Source organism: Camelus dromedarius, chromosome 1, assembly GCF_036321535.1.
Source record: "Camelus dromedarius isolate mCamDro1 chromosome 1, mCamDro1.pat, whole genome shotgun sequence".
NCBI lineage: Eukaryota > Metazoa > Chordata > Mammalia > Artiodactyla > Camelidae > Camelus > Camelus dromedarius.
This window is the reverse complement of record NC_087436.1, coordinates 80,955,071-80,979,007: the sequence shown is the minus strand read 5'-3', so window position 1 is coordinate 80,979,007 and position 23,937 is coordinate 80,955,071. Positions and strand designations below refer to the sequence as shown.

Genomic DNA, 23,937 nt, shown 5'->3' with positions numbered 1-23,937 from the left:
AAATAAATAAATAAATAAAGTATCATATTAAAGCGTAATGAATGAAGACAATGTGACAAAAAAAGAAGTTGTAATGTGATTACAATAGGTAAATTTCCAGTCATATAATTCGACAAAAATAGAGAGCATGGAAGATTTAGAAAGCTGAGTAGACTATTATTTTTAAATATCAATGGTTGCTCTTCCAGTCTTCACAGAGATGCTATATAAGGATCAGCTTGAGAAATTTGAACTATATATGGTCCCTGGATAGTGCCTGAAACACAAGTATTATGCATTCTTTATTGAAAAATTATCCACATGCTAAACAGCAGGTATGCAAGTGACAAAAATATCACCACTCTGAAAATGAAATAAGCCCATTTGTATTTTGGCTCAAAGGGAATGTAACCTCCACCTCTCTTCTATATGTTAGGCAGCAGAAATAACTGTAGACAAAGACAATTTTTTTTTCACGAAGGAACTTTGAGCTTAAATGGTCAAATGAGATGAAAATAAAACCAATGTAATAAAGAATAAGTAAAATGAAAGAAAGTGCCCTTCTCAGTTTCCTCCGCTCCATCCACTTCCATGTTCTCCTTTAATTAAATCTCATTTCCCTCAAGCACTAGCACTCAAGATAATTATTAAATAGCCATAATTGGTATTTCTATTTGGTTTTATTAATTAAGATTATTGCCCATTTCACAGGCAACAGAATCTCCAATTTAACTCCATCATTAGTCCTCACAGCTAAATCCAGGACCTCCCACTGGGATTTAGCAGGTTACAGATTTTATAGTATAATATTTAAAATAACTGTGGAAGATGTATATCTATTCTAACTGCTTCTGTTATCTTTAAACTCAAGTGTATTTTGCACTTTCAAAAATAAAATATAGTTCCACAGTAGTTTTTTGTTTTTGTGGGTTTTTTTTTTATTTTAGAATAGAAAAAGCACAATATTTTATCTATTATAGGAGTTAAATAGGCTTGCGTGGGCCAGTCTGGAAAGTGAATTTTGTTTGGTAGCATTGACTTTTGGAAAATGAACTCTGAGTCCAAATGGAAATTTTTCAAGTGGACTTTGGGGAAATAACTATCTGCATAAATTGGAGTCTACCACTGTTTTACTCATTCATGACTTTGCTTGCTCATTTACTAAGGAAACATAAACAGGTGTCTACTACGTTTTAGACACTCTGCTAGGCACTAGGATACAGGTAGTTCCCCTACCACCAATACAGCCATTAAAGAACTCATTGTAGTTGACTGTGGGGAGCACATAACAATTATTAAAATAATTATTCACAGTATATTTAAAACAACCTGGAAGCAGACAAGATGAAATAGTTAATTCTTCCTGCACGGAACTGGGAAAGTCTTCCAGAGGGAGTTCCATTTGAAATGGACCACCAATAATCAAGAAGAGCTTTCCAGGCAGAGGGCATTCCAGAAGAATGAAATCCAGGAGCAAGAAATCAGAAGTATGAAGAGTGAGAGGCCCTTATGTAGGAAGACAAAGCTAGAAAGGAAGGGCTTTGAAGAGCTTTTAGTCGCTGTACTAAAGCGTTTAGAGTTAATGTTATAGATTTTTGGAATCCATCAAAGGTTTTAGATCAAGGGACTTATTAAATTAGATCTACACTTTATAAAGATTAATTGTGGCAGTGCCACAGTAGAGTGGGGACGCTGCTTATGCGCAGAGTAACCTCTGAAAAGCAAACAGTCTTAGTCTCTTCATCAGAATAATCCCTCTGCCTTCAAATGTGCTTCTACTTAGCTGCTGAGACCATCCTAATCTTGTAAAGTGTGAGTTCATGTAGCAAAGACAGATGGGTTACCATGGCAAGACTCAATATGAAGCTCCAACTCTTAACACGAAGAGTATTCACTTCATGACTAAGTTGCCTATTTACAACTTTCATTTGAAATACCTTTCTCCATGTGGGAGACATCTTTTCCTTTAGTTACAAATTTAATTGTAAACAAGCATCTTTTTTTATTTTAAATCTCTTCTGCTGTTTTTCCTCGGGAAAATGGGATCAGGGCGGAATGAATACCTCAGCTTCTTGTTATCATCAAGCTTCTCTACACCCTCGTGTGACCAATTAGGTGGCTATTACTCGGCTCCAAGCTGAGGCTCCATCCACCTCCCCCCTCTTATTTTTCCAAGGCACTCACTTAGCTTTACCAAAAATTGAAACATAGCAGGAAGAAGGAATCAGCATTACATAAGCTCAGCTCGTAGGAAAAGAACTCTTCAACACTGGCCAGAAAAGACCACGGGAGAATAACTACAGGTAACTAAGATGGTCCTACAGCCCTGCAAACACTTAGAACAGGAACCAAATGCATGGCCTGGACTTTGCAGCAGCACCACCTACTTTCAGTCCTGGGAAACCAACGCAGACGCTAATGGGGCTAGAAAGAAAACATGCTTCAATGGGCCAGTAGGTCACAGCAAAACGATTCAGGGCACTGTTGGTAAACAGCAGCTAGGCTTTAGCCAAGACAGCAAAATAAACATACTCAAACCACTCATTACCACCTGCTGCACATTCCTCACCCTTCCTGCCCCACCCCACCCCCACTTCCCTTAACCCCTGCCCTTCACCCTGGAGAGTCCAAGATCACCCAGTAAATAAAACCATGACGATGGAAACATTCGGAGCTTTGGCCACTACTACCCAAAGCAAAACCTGAAAGGATTTCACTGGGAATTTTAGCCTAGGACACTTTTCACTTCTACACTTAAATCTGCACTCTTGTCAGAACGGGTGCATTGTTATTCATTCTACAGTGATGTTTTTCTTGAGAATTTAATTCTTCCCCCACTTACTGCCGGGTTTGTATTTTCAAAGTGGTTCAAATTCACTGTATATATAGCCCACAAGAACACAGCTGAGAAACCATTCTCCTCTCAAACCCAAACCCCTGAGATTAATAATACCAAATAACACAGTTGAAAGTCAAGGACTGACTGGGTTTCAACAGCCTTTCACACGTAAAAAAGATTACAGATTCTCCCCACTTTTATCATTCTAGTTGTGTATTCCTTACACATACCTCAAACTAACCTCCAGATCTGAAAAAGTTCACAGTTTTTCCCTTATTCTCACTTAAAGTTCTTTCCACCAAGAACATACCTCCTCTGAGTGGTAGGGAGATTTTATTTATTTTAAGGTTTTGTCAATATATCGGTCCTCCAAGATGTCTAAGGTGAATTCTCTGACAACTCAGTCATAGTCCGAAAGAGAACAGATTTCATGACTTGCCACCTGAAGGTCAGGCACTCAGGAAAGACAAAAAAAGGAATTGTATTAGTGGGCTCTCCTAGAGGTTGAAACATCCCCAGAGAAGAAGTATTAAGAAATTTAAAAAAGAGAGTGAGATCTTAACAAGTCTGATGTGGGCTTTATATTTGTTTTCTGGCTTTTCTTAACATATTAATTCTGTGTATTTTATGTTTTATGATGCCCAGCTTAATAGCAACATCCATTCTTGCCCTTAAGGGTTGGTTTTGAGTTCTAATTAGAATCAGGGGACAGATTGTTTGTATTTAATCTGTCTGTCCATCTTCTCAGTAATTGAGTAAAGCTCTTAACTCTACTGTAAATATCCCTGGGTTTCAATTAATTTGTCTTACTTAGTAGACACAGCAACACATATTGTTTTACTTATGGATAAGCAGATCCTTTACAACTTTTATATTTCAAATACCCAATTTTGATTTTGATTGATTTATTTCCTCATTTCAGAAAGAGATGAAATAAAGATGTCTTGCTATGTTTAAAAAAAAAGAGTAACAAACTATGATGGAAGCAGAAATAGCTTGGAAATGATATTTTAAATGAATTAGTATAGGCATAGACTACAAGGGAATCTGGGCTCCCTATTACTGGCTAGTATTGAAAACCTAACATCTCTAAGGAACTCAGAGTAATAGTATCTCCCCTTCTATTTGGGGACTTAATAAAAGGTATGCAATCTGAAGTACTTTTTTTTAAGATACCATATTACATATTTATCCTCAAGAGAGTTTGGATACTTCCTCAAAAAGTTACTTCTTAAAAAATCTAAACAAATCTTTTGGGTGGCTTAAAATTCACCAAAGATTCCCTAACGCTTTGTTTGCAATGAAAATGTTTATTATTAAAATATATCTCTGTATGCCTGTTATCTAGGAAACGCTCACAATATTAGACACTAGCGGAAACAAGCAGAGGGGAAGGGGAGGATGGATAGTAAGGGAATTGAACTGCACAGAGTTTTCATTAAAGTCATCTATTTTTAAGCTCAGAAACACATACTGCCAGCTTGCGCCGTTTTTATCCATTTAAAAATAATAAAGGAGCATTGTTTCCCATCATCTGCACACGCGTGTACGCGCGCGCGCGCACACACACACCGCACCAGCGCGAGATTCCAGCGATCCCTGCTCGCCCCCCGCAGCCCCTGCCCTTGGTGCAGGCAGCTGTGCCCGCAGCCCCCGCGCGCAGCCGAGGCCACCTCCCAGCCCTCCGGTGGTGGCCCCTGGGCGCACACCCCCGCAGCGGTGTCACCTACCTTGCTCGGAGCGCAAGAGAGACTGGGGGCGGCGGCTGCTCCGAAGAAAAAGGCCCAGACAAGCCGAAAGAAAAGGAAAAGAAAAAAGAGGGGAGGGAGGTCTCCTTACTTCCCACAACAAGGGGAAGTGTTGCACCTCATGCACTTGGTTGCTCCGCAGCTGTGGTTTTGGAGGAAATCCGAGGCGGCCCAACGAGTTGCGGCTGGGGTGGAAAGTTGTGGGTGTTTCCCCACCGCCGCTCGCGCCTCGATCCTCTCCAGTCCCCACTGCAGCCTTGACAGCCCCCCTGGCCTTGGCAACCCTGCGGATCCCCGCCGGTTTCCACCCGAAGCTGGGCTGAGTTGCCACATGCACTTGAGAAATCCTAGCAGTTGCGCAAAGAAGAGTCCCAGAAGTTAGAAAGAGTGATTGTGTGTGAATATACAGTACAAGAGGCTGGAACAACTGAGCGGGGCCAACCCTCAGACGCAGCCCTGGGTTTCAGATTTCATTTGGCAACTGGCAGCTTCAGAAGATTCGAGCCGCACTGCTGGGGAGGCCGGGAGGAGCCCTGTTCTCGCCCAGTGACCACAGCTAGGGTTGTCTTAAAGCCTGAGTGACACTGCCGGGCGCCCGGCTCCCCTTCCGCCAGACAGAGCCCGCGGTGCCTCGGTCCCTCCGCAGCTGGCATCACTCGTTTTATTTTGTGTGTATCGTAGACACGCGTTCGTCCCAGATCTGGGGCTGTGGGTGTGGAGAAGGTTGGAGAATACAAGTCTCCCGCCCCCTAGGAGCTCTACATTTCTTTGCCAAAACCCCCCACACAGGTTTTACTTCCTTCCCTCAGCTACCTATGTAAAATCTTATTTCTGGAATCAGAATTACCCGGGTCCTTCAACCTGTATTGCTGGAAATATTTATTTAGATGGATGCCCTCTAGTTAGATCTTTAGAGAAATTCAAAACATAATTACTTCCTTATCATGGTTTAAGAGCTCTCAGAATTACACAGTATGAAAGAAAGAGGACAGAGGAGTAAACATGTTGCAGATGCAGTCTCCCCCTCCACCCACTACCACCAAAAAACGCCTATTTCAAATCTATATATTACAGTACTAGTTACCTGGAATGCCAACTCAATTATTTCAAGAAACTTTATAAAAATCTCTGCTTTAGATTATTGAAAAATCATCACTAGATTTCTTTAAGACACTAAATAAGAGTGTTCTCATTAGAGATCTCCCAGTTATACGGAAGAGTACACATTCAAATTTAGAAACACCAAAAATAAAAATCTTTGTGGACACACGTTGTTTTTCGCTTTTATCTTTCTTTCTCCGGTTTTCTTCCAGGTGATCTGCCCCATCCCAGCCTGATATTCCACTAGAAAATTGATTTTCTGGCAGGAGCATTCTCAGCCCTTTAATGAATCAAATTAAGCTCTGCAGGGGAAAAAATTCTTTTGGCAGTTCCTTTTTAAAATGTGTATGGTATTCCTAACCAGAAGCAATGTAGCTTATTGTCTAATTGGTAGGAATACATGATCTTTATCAACTCATGTGGCTTTATGTGTTCTACTTGCACCCTGGCAGGTAAATGCCAATGGGTGGTTTTAGATAAAAGCTGGAAAACAATGAAATTAACCCAAATGAAATCTGCACACACTTGATGGACTCAAGAGCCTCAGGAGGACAAGCATTGATAGGCATGATTCAAGATTCTGACATTTAAAAAAAGACAAGGAACCTATCAGGTCGGTAACCTATTTCAGGATCTAACAACTACCACAAGCAATTCAGACTCAGGATGATACAAAATTGAACTCAAGGTGGTTGCTAAATAGTCCCTAATTCAAATGGTTAAGACATGCCTCTGGGATACAACCTTGCATCCAATACCTTACCTTCACATCTCTTGACTTCCGTCTCCATCCTTCCCACCTGACATCACCTCACTGACATGTGTGATATATGTGATTATCTTAATCTAGGCAGTATAACTGAAGGATAGAAAGACTGTCACTTGAGGATTAAGCAGCAGGGTAAGTATATCTACCAAAGCCCCCTCCTGCACTTTCATTTCTCTGCAGAAAGAGAAGGGCCACTATATTTGTTTCCTAGAAGAGCCTTAGGGATTTAGCAAAGATCTTTGTTACCAGATAGTGTAGACTGAACTAGAAAATGCTTAGTTGTTCACAGGACTCATAGTATGTTACTTCTCTTTTAATTGCGGATTGATTGAGAGACATCCCTCATACAGACTGTAGCAACTTTAAAGGAGAAATGCATTCATTAACAAGAGATTTGAAAGATTCTAACCAATGCAGGGTGCTAATGTGACTGAAACAGGCCCCCAAGAGGGCAGTGTCTGTCATTCAGTTCCCAAAGTCTCTGCCCAGGGCATCACTTAAAGCTGGATTTCACCAGTCAACTGAATTCTGAGTTAAAAGCATGTTTCAGATGAACTCTACAAAACCTACCAATGCTTTGAGGGTAAAGGGTAACTTTCCAGGATTCCCAAGTCATAGAAACCCTCAGAAGGAGAGTCTACAAAAGGTCAGTATAAGAGGTTAGCAAGGTTTGAGGGGTCTTTAACAAGGAGATTTCCAAGGGGTGTGTGTAATACTCCAGGACCAGGGAGATTTCAGAGACCTAGAAAAGAAATAGAAGGGAGCAGAGGAGGAGGGGGGCGGGGGGGAATGAAGAAAGAGGTAGGAAGGAGGAGGAGGAGAAGGAAGAGTGGGAGGAAACAAAAGCAGATAATGGCCTTTCTACACATGAGCAGGTGGTTTGAGTATTGGTATTGCCAGAGTCAAGGACAGAAAACCCCCCATAGACAAAGCCCTCTGGACACTGTTTCTATCATGTCACTTTGTTTAGAATTTAGTTAGAGGACTCTCAGCAAGGCTTTGTACAATCACTTTTTCTAATATTTCAAGTATATGGGTCAAATGATTCTATAAAACAAGTATGGATTAAAACTGTGTTTTAATGTACTTTACTAATTTTAAAATTGCATAGTTTTCCACTGGATTCCTGGCCAGATTCTTTGAAGATCTTAGCATAGAGTGATGTATTGTCATGTTACTCACTTGTCCCTTAATATCAGATACTGGAGCTCTTTAATTATGTTTTCTTTTGGGAAAACATAAATTCCTAAGAGGGCAAAAAACACAGTAACAAAAATGAATAGTCAAGAATTGCCAAAATCCTAACATTTCCTTCGGGTTCTCACCAACAATGCAGAATTTGTGTGGGTACTGAAATATGCCAAGATCTGATTTCAGGATTAAGATTGAAGGCTGTGCTTCAAGGCATGTCTGTTTCAAACTGTCGGTCTTTGATTTTTCTTTTTATTTCCCATTGGAGGTTTTTGTTTTTTTAGAAAGTCCAGTTTTGTCTTAGCTAAATGAGGAGGAAAGAGATTGAGGGAGTTTCATGCCCACCATCCCCCCAAAACTTTGGATCACAGGATTCAGGGAAAGGGGCAGCACTACGACTATTAAAATGTTGGGAACAAAATATTCAACTAAATCCCTGTGAGAGATAAGAAAGGAGAGAGACTGCCAAAGAGAGAAGGGCTACTGTGGTGGGGGATGCCTCCCTGTGTCTATAATTCCATGACAGGCCTGCTCTCAGTCAAGCGCTTTAACATGAAGTAGGTTATGTGCCTGTTTAGATCCTGAGAAGAGCAAAGGATCAACCATCACTCTTACTGAACTAATGGGTTTTTGATGGCAGCCAGTGTCACACTCTATTGTCCCCTGGACCTTCAGATTACACATACATAGACACAAATCCATGATTAAATTTAGTTTTAAAATAGTGTTTTCTGTTTTCGTCTAATTACAAAATTAATATATATTCAACTCACGAAATTGAGAAGTTACAATGAATCATAAAAGAAGACATTAAACATTTCCATGATTTCACCATACAGAGTTAAATACTGTTAATGTATTTAATATACCCAATTGTTTTTTCACCGCTGTGTGTGTCTTAAATAATCATTTGGCTCATATTACTTACTAACAAAGAAGGATCTTCTTTGCCTAGGCTCCAAATTCATACCTTAGTTTCCAATTAAAATGGTTCTCTTTGATACTTTTTAGACTGTGGAGTTTACTAGATTCTGTTAAAGAACTAAACTCCCGCTTGCAAGATTAGCAGACTCATCCCAGTCAGCTCCTAGAAAAATCTCCTGCTTTATGCTTTCAGTGGCTGTTTTTAAATCTCTCCCTTACTAGCCTAGAGTTTCCTTGAGCTTGTTGACTCACAGTTTCTCTAAGACAGCCTTTATGTTCCCATCATTCACATTCCAGCTCTCCTTTCTCTACTTACCCATGAGTACAAGCGTGCATACATGCACACACACCATGCACACTCATGTCACACATGCACACCCATAGAGTGAAACACTCCTCCAGACATGTAACTTCCCTCTTGAGGACTCAGCTCTTAGTGTAAAACTGGCATGGAACTTAAAATATTTACAAATCTAATTCCATTTGAGTATCTGAGTAACAGTAAGATGGGCTTGTTTTCTATACATGTACCTTTTTGTAGATTTCAAACTCATTCTCATGTCAGAATCTTCTCATTAAGTTTGTGTTCTTTAGAAAATTAAACACTGCCATTGAAATAAAACCATCTGCTCCCAAGAATTATTTACTTATAAACTACCTAAATTACGTGTGACTTTAAAAATGGCTTCCTATGCCTTGTTCTCAAGTAGCTAGAGAGTAAATTATAAATAGGTTCTTTACATGTGTCTAATTGCAGTATCATGTATACTCCAAGCCTTATCATTTGTCTAGGAAATCTTCATTTCATCCTGTTTTCATCATAGTCCAAACTCTTTAAATAACAGATGTAACTTTTGCCTCCTTTCCCATTTTCCTTCCTCTCTGTGTTACCTGCTTTATCTAGTTTCAGATAATTTGAAACTTAAGGGAAGAACCTTACCTCAGGACGGATTCTGGTCCCAATGACAGAAAACATACAATCAGGGCACAAAGTTGAGCTATTAAGACCGCTAATGGCCTCAGATATTTGGCACTCATCCTATGCTTGAATAAATGTTATTTTCCTGGTTCGGGTTGTCAATAGAGACTTGGGTCTGAGGTCATTATTTTAAGTTACTCAAAACCAATGAGGTTATCAAGGAAAATAAAATATTTAGTTGTTACAGAGTGCGGACGTAGCCATCAGCTTAGTAAACTCTCTTGCATGAAAATGAAGAAAGTGTCAATGAAGCAAAATAACTCATCCAAACACATTACTAATGATAATGACATGAAGGAACAGGAACAGTCCTTGTAGTTTTTAAAATGTCTTCCTACATGTGATGTCCTTTCACTGCAGCAGCCCCCAGAAAAATCTGTTACTGCTTACATTTTACAGAAAAGAGAACAAAGAGAAACCCTGTATAGGGGCTGTTCAGGCTCACATACGCTAATGAAGTTTGGAGATAAGAGCTGAATTCGGGCCGTTTGAGTACATTGTGGATTCTTTTCATTAATGTGTCAGCAGCAGCATCTCCCTATGCAAAAGACAGCACAATTTCCCTTTCACGGGCCACTTAAACCGGTCAAGTGCTTGACAATCATTGTTATCATTACGTTCTTCTGTGAGAAGGAAAAACTGTCAGCCTCCAATAGGCCAATTTAAAATCCCACTTTAGGTATTAATCTTAATGTCCTCTCCTACCCAACTTTTTATTCAAGTTTCCAAAAAAATTGCAGAATTAACTGCTCTCCGTCTTTCTCTCTGTGCTCACCCTCTGTTGGAGGTGCTGATGAACAGTGACTGGGCCAAAAAGCAGGTGGAAGTTCTCAGGAAGAACAGCAAGTGTTTGGCTCAATCATTCACAAATTTGAAAAATTATTCCTAAGAAATGACTATTGATTTTAAGATCCCGGAGTGAAACCGAAAAAAATTGGAAATTAGAAGTTTACTTCTTAAGACATAGAAAAGATAGAGGCTGATTATGTAAGAAACAGAGTTGAGGATAACTAGTTCCTCAATATTTGAAAAATTACCAAACATAAACTTCCTGGGAAATCAATAAAATAATGTGATTTTTGAAAGATTTTCAAAATAATATTCCAAGAAGACAATAATCAAAGGCAGTTCAAGATGTGGGCTGTTAAGCAGACAAAATAAAACAGAAAACAAGCAAAAAAAAAAAAAAAAATTCCATGCAAAAACAGAAACAATAAAACCAAATGGGACTAAAAATTATTATCCTCTCCTTTTATTTTCTCAAATTTCTCATTTTTTCCCCAAATTTAAAAATGATAGCAAGCAACCTTTGTGAAGAGTGGAGTAATATGCAAGAGTGGAGAAGTGAGGCTGGGGGTGAGGTGGGAATGACACGGGTTGAGGCTGAGGAGGACACGTGGTGGAGTTTCTAAATGCTGAACAGTCTGCCCTAAATGCCTTCACTGGAAGATATTCTGCCCAGTGTGCTTTATTCAAGAATGTACAGTAAAGGAGGGTTCTAAGTGTCTATGGTGGGGGAATAGTCCCAATGAGAAAGAAACTGAAGCACCAAGACTTCAGCCCAAAACTCCGATACATTTTCAAGGAAGAAAGACGCTTTTGGGTGGGACATCAGATGAGTCTAAAATCTAGACTTCAACCACTGTGTAAACGCTCAGTATCAATGTAAATTTTACCCATTTCCCTGCCTAAGTCCCTTTAAAACTGTGGTGGATACTCAGGTACTACCACAAGGAATTAGAAGTGCAGAGTGAGTTAATCTTACGAAGAAAAATAATACCAGGAGAAATGAGCAAATTCAAGAAAGTCGCTAGTTGCTATGTACACAGGTGATTCCTTTATGCATGCCAAAGTGTTTAACGCCTCTCAAATGCAAGGCCTGTGCAGAATGAAAGGTCAGTTCAGAGATTATCTGTGCCTTCACGAAATTTACATTCAATCACTGAGAAAATTAAGGCAAATTTTTCCTTTTCCTCCAAGGTAATGCAGAAATGGATCTACAATATAGACATCTATTCTTGGCTCAGATCTAGCCCCCGAAAATTGCTGGCATCATCTTCCCAGGCAAACAAAAGAGATACTCTTCCTATGGTGATCTTATACCATTATGTTAGACAAGTGCTAGCCTCCACTTTAACCAGTATGTAAAGATATCTTAAGATGCTTTTAATTTTGCTTGTTTGTTCTTTAAATTCTCAATATATTGCTGTATAGACCAGAAGATAATGAACATATTTAATGTGAAAATTGTCCAGATATTTACCAGGTGGGTTTTCTTAGCATGCAGTACGTAGAATCTCTGGTTTTGAATTGTACAATAATAGAAAAAAACACCACTATTTGTGAATAAATAACAGAAATTTAGTGATAGCATTAAATCTTTGAAAATCAGTCTACAAACATTAAAATATTTTCAGAATTGAACACTACATGAGGAAAGCCTAAAACAACAACAAAGCTTTTTATTTTAATCTCTAGCTTTAATTGCTTATCAAATTCTAAAACTATATAAATGTGGGTTGGAATTTCCCATACTTACTTAAGCCAAAACTTGACAAAATTTAGAGAATGGAATCTGTAGGCTTAAAAGTGTCTCAAAAGTTACCTTTTTTTCCCCCTGTCTTTTTTTTTTTCCTTTTGGAAGATCACTGTAAAAATGTCTATTTCATTAGGTCTTTTATAAAATTAATATTATAAAAATAAACATTTAAGATTAAGCTACTTGCCATGTATAAAATGACTCATTAATTCCTCATAATGTGCCCCATTTTTTTAAAATATAATAAAATGGTTACTTTAAATAACTTATATGTTTTGCACACAAAGATTATATTAATTTAAAAATTTTGAAACTAAGTATTTATGTTAATATTTCAATGAAAAGAAGATTATAGCAATGTTGATCTTTAATTTTATTAATGAAAAAGTCAACTTTAGAACTAAAATGCTTGTCTGAATTTAGGATTTTCTATGTATAGTTCTTTTTAGTAGATTAGCATAATCAGAGGTTATTTTGCAAGAAAAATAATTTCTAAACATAAAGTCCAATAGACCAAGAATTCAATACTTCTAATGTGGCTATGGTATTAATTAATTAATTAATTAATTAATTAATTAATGCTGACTTTGTTATTACTACTTACGTTTCTATTATACTATATGATTTTGTATAACATATGTGGATAAACCTATTAATATTAAAAAATTTGTGCTTGCATTTTATCAAGGTAAGACTCATGACCTTATGATTGCAGTTTTTATTTAATAGATGCAGGGATCCCCCATGAAAATAACCCTTTCCAGGGAAAAGCACACTGTGCTCAAATGTAAACTAATAGTCCAAGAACACACAAATTTGTAACAACCTAGAACACCATGACAAAGTTATGAATAAATGAAATAAATAATAATAATCACAAGAAATAAATAATAATACATATAATAAGGGAACTAATGAGCTGTAATAAATCAACTTATGGATATTTATTAGAAATCTGTGTGGCTTCTGAGCAGTCATGAGGCTTTAAAATTTAAAAATGAAGTATTTACTTAAAAGGCTGCAATAAGATTAATAAATATCTACATTGAGTGATGTTTACTAGCATCATTGGTCATTCCTGAGCCCAATAAAGTCAAGGTGTACTTACCTATGTAAAGAGCCTTTTAATTATTCATACATAAAATCTCAATATTCACAAAATTAGGGACAAAGAATACAGCTTCACCCTTCCTTTAGCTTTATTTTATTACAATTACAAATACAAATATATAAAATAGCGCTTTATGATACGATAAAGGGAAAACATTCTCATGGAAATAGCAAGTAGATGCCACATGTGTTGACATCTGTGTAGTAACTACCCACTCTCCCTTTTCCCAACTTCCTGCTCTGATGGACACCCCAAGGAGAAGTTGTAGGAACATGGGGGCCTATCTCTGTTCACTCCAGATTTCCAATACCAGTGGCCTTACCCTGGGAGAAGGAAAGGGAAGGACAAAAATACAGCAGCTCCGTCTGAGAACTAAAACATCATATGCTCAAACAAAAATTCACTAATAATTCCTCTTAGTATATAGAAGTTGTGACTAATACAATGCAAATCACTGCTGAAATCATAGAGTTTTGTGTCATTATACCTTTCATTAGTCAATGGGATGCTAAAAATGCAACTACTTACATGTAAGGAAACTTTTAAATATTTTGGCATTTGAAGAGTCCCTCAGTGCTGGGAAAAGACTGGGGCCCTTTGCCTTAGGCTATCTCCTCTCCTTTAGTGTTACCATTGTCTTTTGAAGGCGGCGTAGTAGTGCAGAGAGGGATAACATACATTGATTGCAACCACTCTTCTCAAATAGCATACACAGCATGAACGCATTCACAGTTCACTGCAGAGCAGTCAGGGCCACAGCTGGCCGTACCCAGAGTCCACAGCCTAAATGTCCTGCTACTGCAGTTTTACCAACGGGGACTTGAGAGAAATGGGCATAGTAGATTTCTAATAAAAATTATTGAGCTGGTTTCAAAATAGCTTAATTATTATTGCTACCTTTGATAGAACTCATTAAAATGGCTGTTGTGAGTCTATCGAGATGGTCCCACTGTAATTCAATTTTAATTAACTTGATCATTATTTCTAACAATGCTAATAAACAAGCTATACTACAACCTTACCTTACCCTTGAATCTTTCAGCACAGAATTTAGAGATTTAAATCTTTTTCTTTCTTTTTTTCTTTAATTGCTGTAGTGATACTGAACAAATTACATTATTAAAATCGACTAATTCCTGTCACCATCAATTAGTCTTCATTAGCAACCTTCAATATATTTATGTTCCAAGAAGATTTCACCTGCCCTCCTGCCTGACCGTTAGCTTCAAATCACAGCACACAAGGGCTGTGGCATGAACTGTGCATACATTGATGTTTGCACATTGTAAGTACAGAGGTTCAAGCACTTTATAACATACTCACAGACCTGCCACGTATTTGAGATCCTTTGGAGGTAATGAGCATTGTTTAAAAATGCAAATGCTCAAATCTCATAGTTTGATGTACAGTGCAATCTGGACTACTATTAATAATGTGATTCTATGAGATCTGGAAAATTACACATACCAGAATCTGCATGGGTGCTTTTCCCAGTGGGATTGTAAAGGATGGGGTCAAGAGGCTGGAATAGGATACTGCAAAAATATCATAAATGCTAAGTGATTTCCTAGAAACAGGAAGCTGACCCACCTATTCTACAAGAACATGGATTTTCCCTGGAGAGCCTTATTTTTGTTAGTCTTTGGCATCAGTTTCTTCAACAGTCCATTCCTCACTTGCTGGCTGACCTCCTGACACTATATATGAAGTTCTCATAATGGATTCAGTCTTATCTGGTCCTTGTTTACTGGCATTCTCCCCACTGGTGATCTCCTTGTCAGATGTCAGCTTCTGTGCTGTCATCCCACAGGTGTGTCCTCTCCAGCTGGGAGTCATTAGTGTCTTGATGGTACCTCACAGAACATGAAATGTGAGCATAAAACGAATTATTGCATGTGAACCAAAAAAAGCACAGTGCCTCACAGGGAACACATTTAACAAATAAGGGCTTTTATTATTCCTACTATTCAGACTTGGTCATCTTCTCTGGAGTCTCTGCTATCTTAACCCACTGAGAACACCCATCTCATTCATTCCCCCAGTGCTCTCTAAGACCTTGACTTTATGACTCCTGGAGATATATGACATTACAAGAACCAGGGTGGCCACTATATTCAGTATGAACACTTGTGGCAAATGCTGGAAAAGACAGAGATTTCAGACACAAAAATCAGAAAGATGTTCTTTGGAAAGCTGACAAATTGAATCAGGTATCACTTATACCTAATCTAACTGTCCCATGTTGGTCTAGCTGTCCAGCTTCCATTAAGCAGTTTCTAATATATATACCGCTGACTTATGGACAATTTTTAAATTTAAATGGCTGTCTAGCCAAATGGCTAACTGAATTTCCTATCCTATCCTAACTTAGTCAAGAATTCTTCTACTTTCCTTTTTTTATCTTTTCTCTGCCACTCATCTCTGTTTTACATACCAGTTCTAAAGTAACCCAGGGGAGGTTTACAGAGCCAGGGAAGGATTGCTGAGGATAAAGAGGGAATGAAGTGGCAGGTCTCCTGTGTCCTATCTCCTCTTCTCCTTCACGTGACTCTCTCAGACACTCCCCACCTTCACATTGGAATGCCTGCTCCACCTTTCCAGATAGAGTGTCTAGCATGGCTTTCCTCATAAGAACTGATTCTATCTTCTCTCTTATATGAAGATGAGTCTTAATTCAGCCTGTTATGTGCCTCAATCCTGATGTGACTGATGGGAGAGGATATAATCCCAACCCAAGTGTCTAACGTCACAGGTAGGTCCCGCTGTTATAGGACTAGAGCACAGGTTCTTCCCTGAGAGCAAACAGTGAGAGGACCAGAACTAGACCTGAAAAAGTGATTTTTTTCTGCCTGTTTCCCATTTTTGCTAAAAAATCAAAACAACAAAAACGTATCTACTGTCTTCAGAAACAGAGAATAACGGCCAAAGTTGCAGAGAATTTGTTGTGTCACAGTCCACAGGGGAGAAGAGAAATCCTTGCTGAAAGGAAAGGCTACCATCAACAGTTGCAAAGAGAAGGAAATGCTCAACAGAACAGGAAAACAAGGGAAGAGGGAAGCTCGAAATGGAGGAGCATCCTTGATGGTTTTCCATGGCCCCAGGTTGCTCCAGGTCCTCGTCTGCCCGGCTCACAGTTCACAGTTCAGCTACTTCATGGTCATGTACACAGGAGGACTGGAAGCAGTCTACTGTGGTGCCCCCTTACAGCAGCAGGTAATGAACTCCTAGTAACTGTAGTTGAGCTTATGATACTTTTTTTTTCATGTAAGTGTTATTCACATAGTAGATAGGTCCCAGAATGTTACTGTGTGGCAGAATTACATTTATATGATGAGATACTACCTTTGAAATACTAGCCAAGAGATTTTTATTTCTAGTATTCTCTTCTCCCCATGCCTTCCATCTATGGTTCCTTTGTCTCAGGCAAGGAATGGCGCAGGGGAAACAATGAAAACAGTAGCAACCAAAAAAATGAGGTTCAAAAGCTTATGACTTAGGGTAATGGTAAGACTGGTATAAACAGGCAATAGACCTGGTGAGAATACACTGTGATTGAGAGATAACTTCTTAGCGCTAGTCAAGAAAGAGTTCCCCAGTGTGGGGAAACAGCGAAGATGAAGGAGATGTGGTGAGAGGGTATGGGACAAAGGAATGAAACATAGAACAACACACAGACTTGGACAAAGACATTCTCCTGAAACCTCTGAGCACACACATCTAAGTGATCATGTCCACTACACCCAGCCAGGAGCCGCGTGGGAACTGAGGCCATAGGTGGTCCAGTTTTCACCCCAGTAAACAATGTATATTGTGCACTCAGAGAAGCCATGCTAATCTCTCCCTTTGATAGCCCAGCAGCCTCAACCTTTCCAGCAGAAAAACTGACCACCCATTGAAGACTTTGCTCAATTCTTACATCACTTTATGTTACTTTCCACAGACACAACCTCCTTTAACTTATAAATAGGCAATAGGGGAAAAATTGAAAGGCAAAGTGTCCTGGAAAACTAAAGAGGGGTGGTGAGTAAGAGGTGATGCCCTACCAAACACGGGCACCATTAAGTTTAGGTACCTTCACAAGTAAAGGCAGATACTGTGGCCATGCTAAGAAGTTTTATCTTTATTCTAAGAGTTTTTACTTCATTCTAAGATACTGAAGGTTCTAAGCAAGAAACTGACATGATCAAATTTGTGTGCAGAGCAGTGGCTGTGTAAGGAATGGAAGGTCTGATGAGCAGCCAGGATATGGGTTATTAACATTTATTAAGGACTTATCTCAGTCTAAGAATTATGCTAGACCTTTTGTGTATGTTGTCTCACTTGATTTTTTAACCGAAGGTATGGAGTCTGGAAGAAACTGAAATTCAGAGATGTTTAGTGACATGTCTAAAGTCACCTAGGGAATACATAAACAGTTCTGGGCTAAGAACCTAAGTGTGTCTAACACCTATAGCACTTTTTCCTTTAGTCCATGTTCTCTTCCAACTTCCCCAAACCTAATTTAGAAACAGTCGTTAACATCACAAAATTGGGGTTGGCTATCATGGACACCAGTCATACTATGCTTTGTTTCCAGCTTCAGATGAAACACTTTAAACACTATTCCTCATTACCAGTAATGACCCAACCAGTAATGAGTTCTTAAATGGTAATAGTCAAGTCCAGCACATCTAATTTCAAGATTTTGAAACAGATAAATGAAAGACTGAAATTCACTTGCTGAAGCTCCATAGAAAAAACTGAAGCAAGGCAGCTACAACCACAAGGAAAGGCCAGATTTTATGAGGATCCTCTTGGAGAGGACACAATAGTTGCTGACAGACAATTCTGACATTTAATCGCCTGAAAATCAACTTGCTTTCTATATTCATGAGTGGCAGCAGATCAAGGATTAGGGCTTCAAGACCAGGTAGCAATCTCCGTGTGAACCGGGAACAAGGAAAGTGGGCAGCAGGTGAGTCCAGACTCAAGTAGGCAAACGTCCAAGAGCAGAAGGTGGCAAAAAGTTCAAAGTCCATGCAAACAATTAGCACTCAGGAGAGCCTTACAGGTTGACTGAGCAGCTAGATGTGTGATGTCAAAAGAGCCAAGAAAGGAAAGGGCTATGTGGCATTGTAGGGGGCAGAAACAAGCAGCAGAACAGACGCTCAGCCCCTGCCTGGGGAAGATGCTTTGACATTGGGACAGTTGGCCCTCTCCCCTTCACTCTGAAATTCTCAACATAAGCCTAGAAACGATTGTCTAGAGATGGAGTCCTTGAGGATACAAGACCACTGTGGCCAAGATATGTTCACATCAGGATGGAGACAGCAATCAAGCAGCATACAAGGGAAGAAGGTTTAGTAGGTACTGATCTTGGGAATAGCCAAGAAAGGGTTGTCACTAAAGGCCAAACCACCCGTCACAACATTCCAGCATTCTGGATCAAGGTGAACAACATTCCCCATTGAATAGCAGACAACAACTGATAACATCAAGCCTTTTCTTATTTTAAGCCTCCCCAGCAGGTCCCAGTCACAAAGGGAAAGATGATCTCCAGTGGCCACGTGGCCAAAAGGCAGCTGGGGAGTGAGAGGGAAGGAGACTAGCACAGCGGGCTGCACACGTGTTCCAGCCTAAGGAAGGTTCTGTGGTAAACGCTGCTCTAAGACGTGGAAGATTTTAGCTTGGATTATGTCTTTTTCTTTTGCTGGTATCCTTCGAATTGGAAAACTTTACTTTCCTGCTGGAACCCCTAAAAGAAAGGAAAGAATTGTCCTTGAACTGTAATGTGTTCTTCATGACTTATAACCCCCTTGACATGTACTTAATCTGTAAAATTATCTTCCCTCTCCTCCTGTACCAGACAGCGCCACCGTGGGCAAGACACTCAGTGAGACGTTAGGTTTCAGTGCTGTTGTTTATTAACATTTTAGTTTACCTGCTATTTATTAACATCTTGAGAGTGAAGATCTAACGATGCCCTACTTTGCTAACTAAAGTGACTATGAGAAGGGATTTGTGTCGCAGGAGTGGGCTGGAGAAAGTAGGGGCGTGACACGGAATAAAGTGGCAGGAGCAATACACAAGAAGACGACGTCAACCAGGAAAACGTCAGGGTCTGACTGAACTGTAGTCCCCTCTGTCAGAGCTTCTCCTCCCAGGAGCTTTTCTTTGCTCCTGTGCTGGGGTGGAGCACTGTGTGTTTTGTACAAAGGGCCAGTCCATTCACACAAAGTTAACTTTTGTCTCAACAAGACTAACACAAGCTCCTTAAAGACAACAAGATGGATATGTTTGTCCTGGAAGCCCCCACGTGCCCCACACGATGATGAGTCCACACAACTAGGAGTGCGTATTTGGCTCTCTGATGTTAATTTGTGAGCTGATTAATGTCATCCATGAGTGTATTAGCTCCTGGGAATGGGAGAGACGGGTATATAATTCTTAAGACGTTCTATGAAATAGACAGGACCTTAAAGTTAAGACATGCTGTAGTGGGCAGTGTGACCAAATAATGGCAACACAGAAATGTAGGTAAAAGTAAATCACTGAGTTAAGCTGGTGACCCTTAGGAGGGAAGAAACTGGGAAGGGAGGAACAGAGCTGATGACTTATTTTCTCCCAGGGAATTAAGAGGTTTCCATTTCTCCTAGGGAGGCAGGCCATTTGGAACAGCACAAGGTTCCAAGTTCAGGAGTGCTGGGGCAAGAAGTTAGATGGTGGGGAAGTGAGGTGTGGGTGAACCGACAGTACAGAATCACACAGGAGAGCCAGGACCGACTTGAGATCACACTGGAGCAGGTCAGGCTGCTGGGAATTTGGCAAAGCCAGAGCACCAAGTGGGGCAGTGAGAAGCAAGGACACTGCCAGAAGCCAACAGGGAGGAAACAATGCCAGTAGTCCAGTGAAGTCATTATTTTTGTAAAATCTTGACTATGAATACAAAGTGGTTGGTGGCTCATATGTTGTGAAACAACAATCTAGACATTTTCCTATTGTCTCAAGTGGTCAAAGTTTCCCAGAGCCTTCCCAGGTTAGGCTTTGACAGGTCCCCAAGAACTTTTCTAGCTAATGATAGAAAAACATTCATTTGCCTCCTAACCCCCAACCTCCCTTGTGTTTCTTCTCACTGTGCCTCAGCCCTTACTTCTAAGAACAATGTTACTCTTGCGAGCCCAGCCTGAGGGGGAAGTATGCATAGCATACAATTCCTTCAGATTCCTTGTCAGAAACTAGAATCTTAGGCTCCTGAAAGTCCTAAAATCAGTTTTTCCCTAAAATGATGTCCCTGAAATTCTGTTGTTAGTTTATTCCACAACTAGGGATCCAAATTGCCTGAAGGCTTTAAAGATCATTATTTGAAACACATTGTATTTCTTCAATATCTTTAAAATGTTTAATTAAAACGTTGGTTATCATGAAAAATATAGGACTTTAGTTTCATGTCTTACTACAGTTCAAGTCATATTTATTTACTTTCCCTTTGTTTCTTCTTGTTACATGTCAGTTTTCTGTTCAAGTCATTTTCCTTTATTTCAAGAAGCAGATACTACTCTCTCTCTCTTCCTCTCTGTCTCATCCTATTTGCATTATTCTGAACAAGGAATGTTGATGAATAAGAGAAAAAAAAACCTGCAGAGTATTTATTGAAACATTTAAAAATCTGGATAAAGGTCACTCTAATTCCAAATAAAATCTATGAGAAGACAAAAAATAGTACACAAAGTAGAAAGATAAGCGATCTTTGTTTATAATATATTTTTAAATAATCAGGCGGCAGATATTATTTATAAGGAATTATAGGAAGAAAATACCACATGAACTCACTTTCTTCCCCATCAGTCATACTGATGAGCATGTCAGGCTATGAGAGGCCGTGTCTGAAAGCAGGTTTTTAGTCTAGCTTTTCAGGGACTCAAAGACTGAAATTGATCACATTAAAAAAAATCAGCACCACATTTCTAAGAATATTATTGACAAAACATACTAGAACAGATATATAAGATCTAATAAATTAAATGCTAAACAGATTTTTAAAGATCACACGAAACTAATCAAAAGGGGAATTCTAGGTAAGCCTGAATTTCATAGACTTCGATGTCAGTTAATAATATAACCTTTGCTATTACAGAAGAAAGAATATTAAAAAACAATAATTCTTTTTTAGAAAAGCTAATATCAAAACAATTTGACACTATAGTTTGAAATGATTGTTTTAGTATCTGGGTAAACAGAGGAGTGGAATATTTGAACACACTGACATACAGAAATCCGAAGAAACAGAACTGTTTCTTAGAATCAGTTTTCTGTGATGATTAAAATTCACGGAGCCAGGATGGCTCTGACTGAAACCGACTCAGGACTACGGCTGTTTGTTCTCACTCACCCCGTTAGTAAGAAGAGAGAGTGAGGCAGTACAGCTGTTATTCTGCACTTTGGGGATTGCTGGTATTGGCAGTCAGTCACGCCTGGATCCACTGCAGTTCACATCTTCCTCCTTTTGACTTGCTTTACAATCACTGTCTGGAATATATGTATATGGTGCGAAACCAGTATGTGAAAAAGATCACTGAAAGCATTTGCTCTGTTTGGAGAACCCTGACATTTAGAAAGAATAGTGCTTCATTACTCACAAAGAAAGATCTGGCCAGTGGCGCTCCTGCTCTGCCAGCCATTCTTTAATATTTTCATTTACCTGCTCAGCAAAGGGAAAGCCTGGGAAGCCAGCATCCCTGACGAAATGTTTCTTTCATTTCCTAGATCAAGGGCATAGGACTTCTGAATACATCTCACACTATAGCTCTCGAATGAGTGTACCCTGGCCATACCTCTCTAAATGGAGCAGTTCATTGGTCTAAGGAATATCTTAGAACATAAGAGGCAATCCAGGATTATAAACTAAAATATGTTTGAAAGAATGGAATTTTAGTTTTCTCTCAGGCATGTAACTTAGAACACCAGCATTTTGGAGATTTATTCAAAATGCATGGACAGGAGACCCTCTTCAACCAAGTGTTACTCACGCCCTCTCAGAGGCTTGGATGAGAGAAATGTCTTCTCCGCTTGCTTGGAGATCTCAAGTTCATCACCCAGATTTCAGAAATTAACAGAAAAAGGGCTACTCCAGCATGAAAGCCTGTATTATGTTCCTGATCACTCACTGAGAGGCTTAGCAAATATTATTTAACATACAATATTGACCTGAGTATTTCTCAACCTACAGGAGATTAGAAGTGGCAAGTTAAAAGGTGAGATCAAAGCAGAAGGAACGAGGAATAAGGGGATTCAGAAAAGTTATTTGAGGAAGATTAAAAAAAGAAACAATAGCTCTAGGCCTTATTTTATTGCTGTAACTAAACAAGTAAAACTTACACTAAATAGTATTACTGCACCAGATTATAACTTGTTTGTGATGTAACAGAAACATTAAAAATTACAGGATTTTCCTCTTAAGTCAGAAAGCTGTCTTTATAATGGATAAAATGGGAAAGGAGCGGGAGAGGAAAAAGCCCTAAGTATTTGGAAGATGATCTGATGTTAAGCATCGGAATATTGAATATTCTTCTCTGTGATGGCTTGCTTGCTATGTGTGAGCCTGGACAAGTAACTTCTCTACACCTTGGTCTTCTCACCCTAAAATTAGGGCGTTAGAATACTCAGGTTCCTTTTAGTTCCAAAACTTTTCAGTGGCATGATTTTCCTTCTGATGGCCAATTTCATCATCAAATCGCTTCTTAACACACTGCCACTTTGAGTAGAACAGATCAGACACAGTCTAGAACAAAAACCCACCTGAGCCCTTATCTAATGTCGTTGCCTTCTGGAAGAATCCTGACTAATTGTTTCAACTGAAGTCTCCTGTCATTAGTTCTTTATCTGCCGTGAAATATATGTAAACAGCCTAAAAACAGCTCAAAAGAGATATGTAACAGTATCAAAGAAAGGGAAGATAAAAAAGGCAGCTTGTATATAAGCCTGAAACACATTGAAAGGGTGCACTAGCAGAAAGCAAAAGCCATTTAAAGGGTGAACAAGAGAGATAAAGACGTTGTGTGTCTGAGAATTCTGTGGTACAATCACAGTGGTAAGTTACTCCTTAGAATCCTACTGGTTCTCTGTTCTCAGGGGAAGGGAGAATGGCTTTATTTTTCTGATACATAAAGTTGGTGTGGTTATTTATGTAGTTCTTAGCAAAAACAAAGTTCTGTGGCCAAACCAGCTGCCCTGTGTGTTACTATGACCTGAAAATATTACCAAAGATTCTTCTTGAGACTGAGGGTTTGCCCCCATCTAGAAGGCTAGGACTTAAAACCTTAGAACAGTGAGGGGGAAACATGCCCAAGAAAAATGCCAGTAGAGAAATGAAAAACAAAATCAGTAAATTGAGATCGATTCAGTGAAATAAGAATAACTTTACAAATGGGAATGATGTAGGCTGGATCTGAATGACAAGCACATATTTTCTCTCAAAAGTCAGTGAAGGGTTGGAGCTTGTGTAATAAAGAGAACTTTACTTGACAAGGAAAACTGAAGCAAAGCCAAGGAATTATAAAACAGATCCAAATGATCAGGTTCTGTAGGCAGGCAAGAAAGCAGGAGGGAAGTTACACAATGGAGGGGCCCAGAAACCCAATGCAGCATTGCAGAATTGATGTAGGTATCAAGAATTAACAAAGATTCTTGGAGAGGTGAATCTGAAGACAGAAGGGCTATGAGAAGAAACTGTGATCTGAGAATCTAAAATGATTTATCAGAGATGGAAGAGAAGAGCTGAT

The 23,937-nt window shown here is 39.2% G+C and overlaps 1 protein-coding gene across 3 annotated transcripts in view; it reads right to left on the bottom strand.

Moving 5' to 3' along the window:
* Positions 1-23,937, bottom strand: part of ARHGAP24 (Rho GTPase activating protein 24) — a 635,760-nt gene that overhangs the window by 421,452 nt on the left and 190,371 nt on the right. Inside the window, exon 1 of one of the 3 annotated variants that reach the window (XM_010983141.3) lies at positions 4,549-4,913. The exons of the other annotated variants lie outside the window; for them this stretch is intronic. The gene's annotated coding sequence lies outside the window, so the exon portion shown is untranslated. Of the gene's footprint in view, positions 1-4,548; positions 4,914-23,937 lie in introns of those variants that run through there. 3 annotated transcript variants of the gene reach the window in all.